Source organism: Priapulus caudatus, unplaced genomic scaffold, assembly GCF_000485595.1.
Source record: "Priapulus caudatus unplaced genomic scaffold, Priapulus_caudatus-5.0.1 Scaffold101, whole genome shotgun sequence".
Taxonomy (NCBI): domain Eukaryota; kingdom Metazoa; phylum Priapulida; class Priapulimorpha; order Priapulimorphida; family Priapulidae; genus Priapulus; species Priapulus caudatus.
The window spans coordinates 334,139-339,866 of NW_014577162.1; the positions used below are offsets into that span (position 1 = coordinate 334,139).

Genomic DNA, 5,728 nt, shown 5'->3' on the forward strand with positions numbered 1-5,728 from the left:
CTGGGGCGGGAAGGATGTGTCAGCCTCCTCCTGCCATTCTCTGTAGAAACTATGGACCTATGGTGAGGTATAGACTATATATACATGATATAAGTAACCCGACTCTGTTGGGTTACATACATACTTGTATCCACCCCTAAACGTGTTTTACCATCCCTTCACCTCTGACTAAAATACATTCACTACCATGAAACGAATGTCTGACTACGAATTTTCGCCTTCGAATAAATCCTTTGAATTTGGAATCGTGTATCATAGGACGTGTGTCGACTTTTCCCAACGCGTCTAACACGCCTCGTCACTGCCAGCTTCATACATCATTCATGCCGAGAATTGAACGCACCGTACTGCGTCACCTTTCACTTGACTGCATGGCCAACTTTAGCTCGTTATTTCGCGTACGAGTCAATAATTCGTCAATGTTTTGCTCTGCTCTGCCATCGACGGTCCTCTGGAGAGTTACACTTCGCGAAACGCATTTCATGCGCCATAGGGATATATAATAACCGAAACCTGCATGCACTATCACACATCGCACTTTGGGTTTTCGACCTCCCAATATAAACAATTCGCGTGTATTTTTTTCTCAATGAACATATCTATATCACGAGTACGCAGAGCATACACTGAACTGTGCTGCACAGTCCAGTGTAATCACTAATGTCGTTGTTTTGTGCATATAATATTGTGTACTCTCGTGTGCGTGTGCGTGTGTGTGTGGCTGTGTCGTGGCTCGTGACGTATAATGTATACCATGCGATGTTCTAACCCAAAGGTCCTGCTTGGCGCGGGCACCCTTGTGAGGTACCCTGAGGTAGTAACAAAGTAGACAGACACGAAATGTACGTACAACAATATATCTATTTAATTCTTACACAACTTACAGAGACAAGTTATTAGTTACATATTTAATGCAAGATCTCTAAAAGGATCGAGTTTACACACGCAAATACATTTACTAGTCTTAAAAGGAGTTTTAAGACATACGTTTTAAGATGCATACTGTAACACGAATACGGTAAGACTTATTTATACATACATACCAGAGAGCGAGAGCGAGAGACAGAGAGAGAGAGACTCCGAGAGACAGGTTCCCAATGCAACCCGAATTAGTTGAGGCCAATGACTTTTTGCTAGGGACATTTTATATTTTATCCAGTTATCCTTGAACCACTGACATCAAGTTTCGATGTCACAACGTCATGCCCATCTACCTTACAGCTCGAATCTATCTATCTATATAATATATTATATATATAATATATATATATATATACATTGTACTATGCATTTAGACACAGTCTTGTGGATATACAAACACAAGTGCCATTTTACATACTTTATCTACCACCATCACATAAACCATATACCATACCACACTACATGGGAACTATTTAAACGATGTCTAAGACGACTATTGAACTGTGAAACCTGCCAACCCTGGACCGGGTGAGTATCAATGCAAGCCCCTTCTATTCGGGTGAACATGCGATGTTGGGTGTACCGTGAACGTACTATGTAGTTAGCTGCTAGCCATTATCAACTATCAGCAATCAATGCAAGCAACGACGACGATAGCGGTAACGCAAAATAGAGCAAATGCTGTGATGGGTACACAACCGTACACACACACACACACCCACACACACTCACGTCTCAAGTATCGCATCATTCCACCCATTTGATACTAAATAGAAAGAAGTAATAGTTGTGAACGACGCTGAGTTACTATAAACTATAGACAGGCAATAGGTGAACGTTACATGGAGTATCAAGTATTTTCCTACCGTATCATCATCATCATACACAGCCAGACTCATTTTACACACATTGCGCAGTGCAACAGTACATAAACATCTTACTATTGCTGCTGCTGTTACTCCTTCTACCCCACAACTGCCTTTTTGTTGTTGCTGTTGCTGCTGCTGCTGCTGTAGTTGTTGTTGCTGCTACTGCTGCTACATACTGCTGCGACGATTGCCGTTGCTGCTGCTACAGCTGCCGCCACCACAACCGACGATGACGATGAATGTGACAATAATGTCAGTACTGTTATTGCTGTTGCTGCTGATGCCAATACTGTTGCTGCTGCTGTTGCCCCCGCCACGGTTGCTGCTAGCAATGTTATCACTGCAACAAATCTTACTCATGTAGTACAGCCTTGGTCCATGCCAGCCAAGCTGTAGGCTGTATATAACAGTAATTCTATATGTTCCATGCTGCAAATTTAAAATGTGTGAAATGTGTAAAATCCTAAACAGAACAGAATTATACTTGGCTGTGTATAACCCCTGAACAAGTAGTAATGAAGTGATGTCAGTGTCGTAAAAATGCACTTCTAATTGCATTTATACATAATCTTCCACGAAAAAGCAAAAAAAATTCCCGGCAGTGCTTTAAAAAACAAAATTATGCACAAAACGTTCCCAAGAGGCAGGCGTCAATTTTTAGCCCACCCTCAAAAGGGAAAGAGTGCCATCATTTACTGCACATACGTACTTTGACCCATAATTAATTCATTTAGTGTTATCATTTCTCTAAGTGGTTGTTATAAATTAGTTGATTAGAACCATTAGCAATACAAGTGCAAAGTAAACAATTATCCCCAATACTAGTAGTATGTATATCAAGAGTACATAATAGATACAGTACATAAGAAGAGTACATAATAGAGATCTCTATTATGTACTCTTGATGTATATTCATTACCTCCGCCAAGGGGTTGGCAGGAGGTTATGTTTTCACCGGCGTGTGTTTATTCGGCGTGTGTTTGTTGGTTTGTGGGTTTGTTTGTGTACAGCCTAACTGAAAAAGTTATGGACGGATTGTCATAAAATTTTCAGGATAGGTCAGAAATGGACTAACTTAGAATTTATGAGATTTTGGTGGTGATCCGAATCCAATTAATTCATTAATTAATAAAATTTTCAGGATAGGTCAGAAATGGGGTAACTTACAATTGATTACATTTTGGTGGTGATCCCGATCCAATTAATTAATAAAATTTTCAGGATAGGTCAGAAATAGGATAGCTTAGAATTGATTACATTTTGGTGGTGATCCGGATGCAATTAATTATTTAATTAATTAATTTTTCACAGAGCTGTCTTGGCAGAGGTCTGCGCTCTCTGAGTGCTCTAGTTCCTTGATATATTCAAAATAAAAAAGTTTGCTGAATTTGAACACTGCACATAGGCGAAGCTGTTCCGATCTGAAGTGATAAATCATTGATGGTCACACAGAAGCAATGGCAGCAAAGAGCGATTTTAAACTATATCTGCGGTAAAAACGATCAAGTTTAACTATGCGTTGTTGCTGTGTTTGCCTGAGAATGCAGCTGCCTCGTTGAACTAGGCAGATGTTCAGGTCCGCCACGAAATGCTCCCACAATTTACATATGACAGTGTTTCCCCTGCATTGACACCAGCGAGGCAGCCCGCCTTGCTCAAATTCACAGCCACCAAACAGAAAATTGTCCAAAACAATGCCTCGCTGATGAAAATCACTGTTCTTCCATATAACAGTGCTTAATTATTATTATGCACCAAAATAGCTTAGAATGCACCAAATAGCATCATTTTTTCAAAAATTTCACCCTGGACCCTCCTAGCTGGGCGATCACCTGCAGTGCTCGCTTTGCTACTGACCTCGAAACGCGCAAACACATCAAAAGAAATTACCACGTGACCTCACAGACCTTTTTGGCTAGGGAAAACACTGATTAACGGGGTTAATTGTTTCATTAAGGTCCACATGGCCACAGATTTCGTTGGCCACATTTATTTAGTAGTTTAGAGTACATTCTGGCACGTGACTTGAGCCGATTGCATAGCTACAGACTTCACTAGACTGTTATGCTTGCAATGGCACCAATCCTTTTTACTTTACTGTACTTTACTCAATTTACTTTACCTCTGCAACTTTTAAAATTTGAAATTTGAAATAAAAATTTTTTGTACACTTTCAAATGTTGTGGAGAATGATAAATACCTGCAGGAACACAAATCTTTGCACAATGAGTCGTGTACTCTACATAGTAGCAGAAAATTACAGCTGTAATATAAACCTAATTAAAACTAGCTATATATATATTGGGCTCCTAAATTACTGTATGGTATAGCCATCTATACAAGCAGTCTATATAGCCATCTGTATAGCCATAGCCAGAGTAAGACAGCACATGATTTTAGGCCCAGTTTATTCTTACTGTTTAACAGTGAAGGTGCCAGACACACTTCCACATGACAGTCAGGAACTCCTAATGGAGCGTTAGCCGGAAATCTTGACAAGCAAGTACATACATCACAGATAAAAGAATTTATCATATATATATCACAGTCAAACACAATTGGCCTACTTGAATGTGGCACATACATTTTTAGGTTTGCTATCTGTTCTTAACCTTAGCAGTGCATGTACTATGCAGTTGTACCCCAAAATAGAACTAGCTGAACTACTTGTTGTTATGGCGTGCATAATTTATTTTGATATGGCTTGTGCGATGGATGATAGCCCAACCTAAACATTTGTGGTGAGGTAATACATTTTTGTATGACTGGCTATAATTTAGATGAACGTTTGATGTGGTAGCTAGAGTGGTTTTAACAAACCATTTACTTGAGTACGGTTTACAGCCTACAGATATCTAACATCAAAATATAAACTATTCGAAATTACATACAAAATGCACGATAGAGTACAATTTCCTGTATATATTAATATCTCAGCTTTTTTCAAATTGAATTAGAATGAGGTATTTTACGCTAGACCCTTTACATCTAAGTATTAATCTAAAATTTACATTTTATCAGTTCATATCATGCTTACTATTATTACATACATATATGTAATATTTTAGAGCATAATTAATAGCACATCATATAAGGTTCCTCTGCTTAATACCGTTACGAAAATCCGATTTAAAAAAAGTAATAAAATGAGCCCTAGTTATTGTTCAAATCGTGGTAACATTACCCTACCATATATGACCATTTTTGTGGTTACTTTCTGGAAATGCTCATGTGGAGTCGGCACATATTTGAACTTTCATGGAGACCAAAGGTGAAATGCTCCGAGCTTTACAATTTTTAACTATCTAGATCAATTTTCTCCCCAAATAAAAAGTTTGGGATATATTATGTATTGAAAACTCAAAACTGTATGTCAAATTTCCTATTTTTTTTATAGGTGGTTGTGGCAATATTCACCAATCATTTGATGCGGTGTTGGAAACAATCACAACCAAAAAAAAACATCTAATTAAAATTTAAAACTATAATGCTTGCTTGGACTCCTAGTAGTAAAAGTGTCTTGATTAACTTAATGCTGCAAGTGTATTGCAGGATTATTTTGCTTAGTTTAATTTACATATTTTAGATTTTGCCTAGTAAATGCAACTAGGATTAGCTCTAGTACTATTCAATTGCCCTTGTTCGCCAACAAGCCAGGGCTATAGTACTAGGATATGTGGATAAATACGTTGAGGAACTTTTTAACTTTTCCTAGTAATTACTAATTAGTAGTGATGGGAATCGGCTGGAATTTCATAATTGATTATCGGTTTCCCTTAACCGATCGATAATCGATTATAATCGGATAATCGGTTAATAATAGCATAGATTTAATTTAATCTTACTTTGTATATACAATTATACATAGCATTCAATATTATCATGTTTTATGATCATGTATTAACGCTGTGAAGGTTGCTGTATGACATGTATATCAA

At 37.9% G+C, this 5,728-nt stretch overlaps 1 protein-coding gene across 1 annotated transcript in view; it reads right to left on the reverse strand.

Moving 5' to 3' along the window:
- The window catches only part of LOC106805126 (ciliogenesis-associated TTC17-interacting protein-like), a 52,394-nt gene that overhangs the window by 41,580 nt on the left and 5,086 nt on the right, over positions 1-5,728 (reverse strand).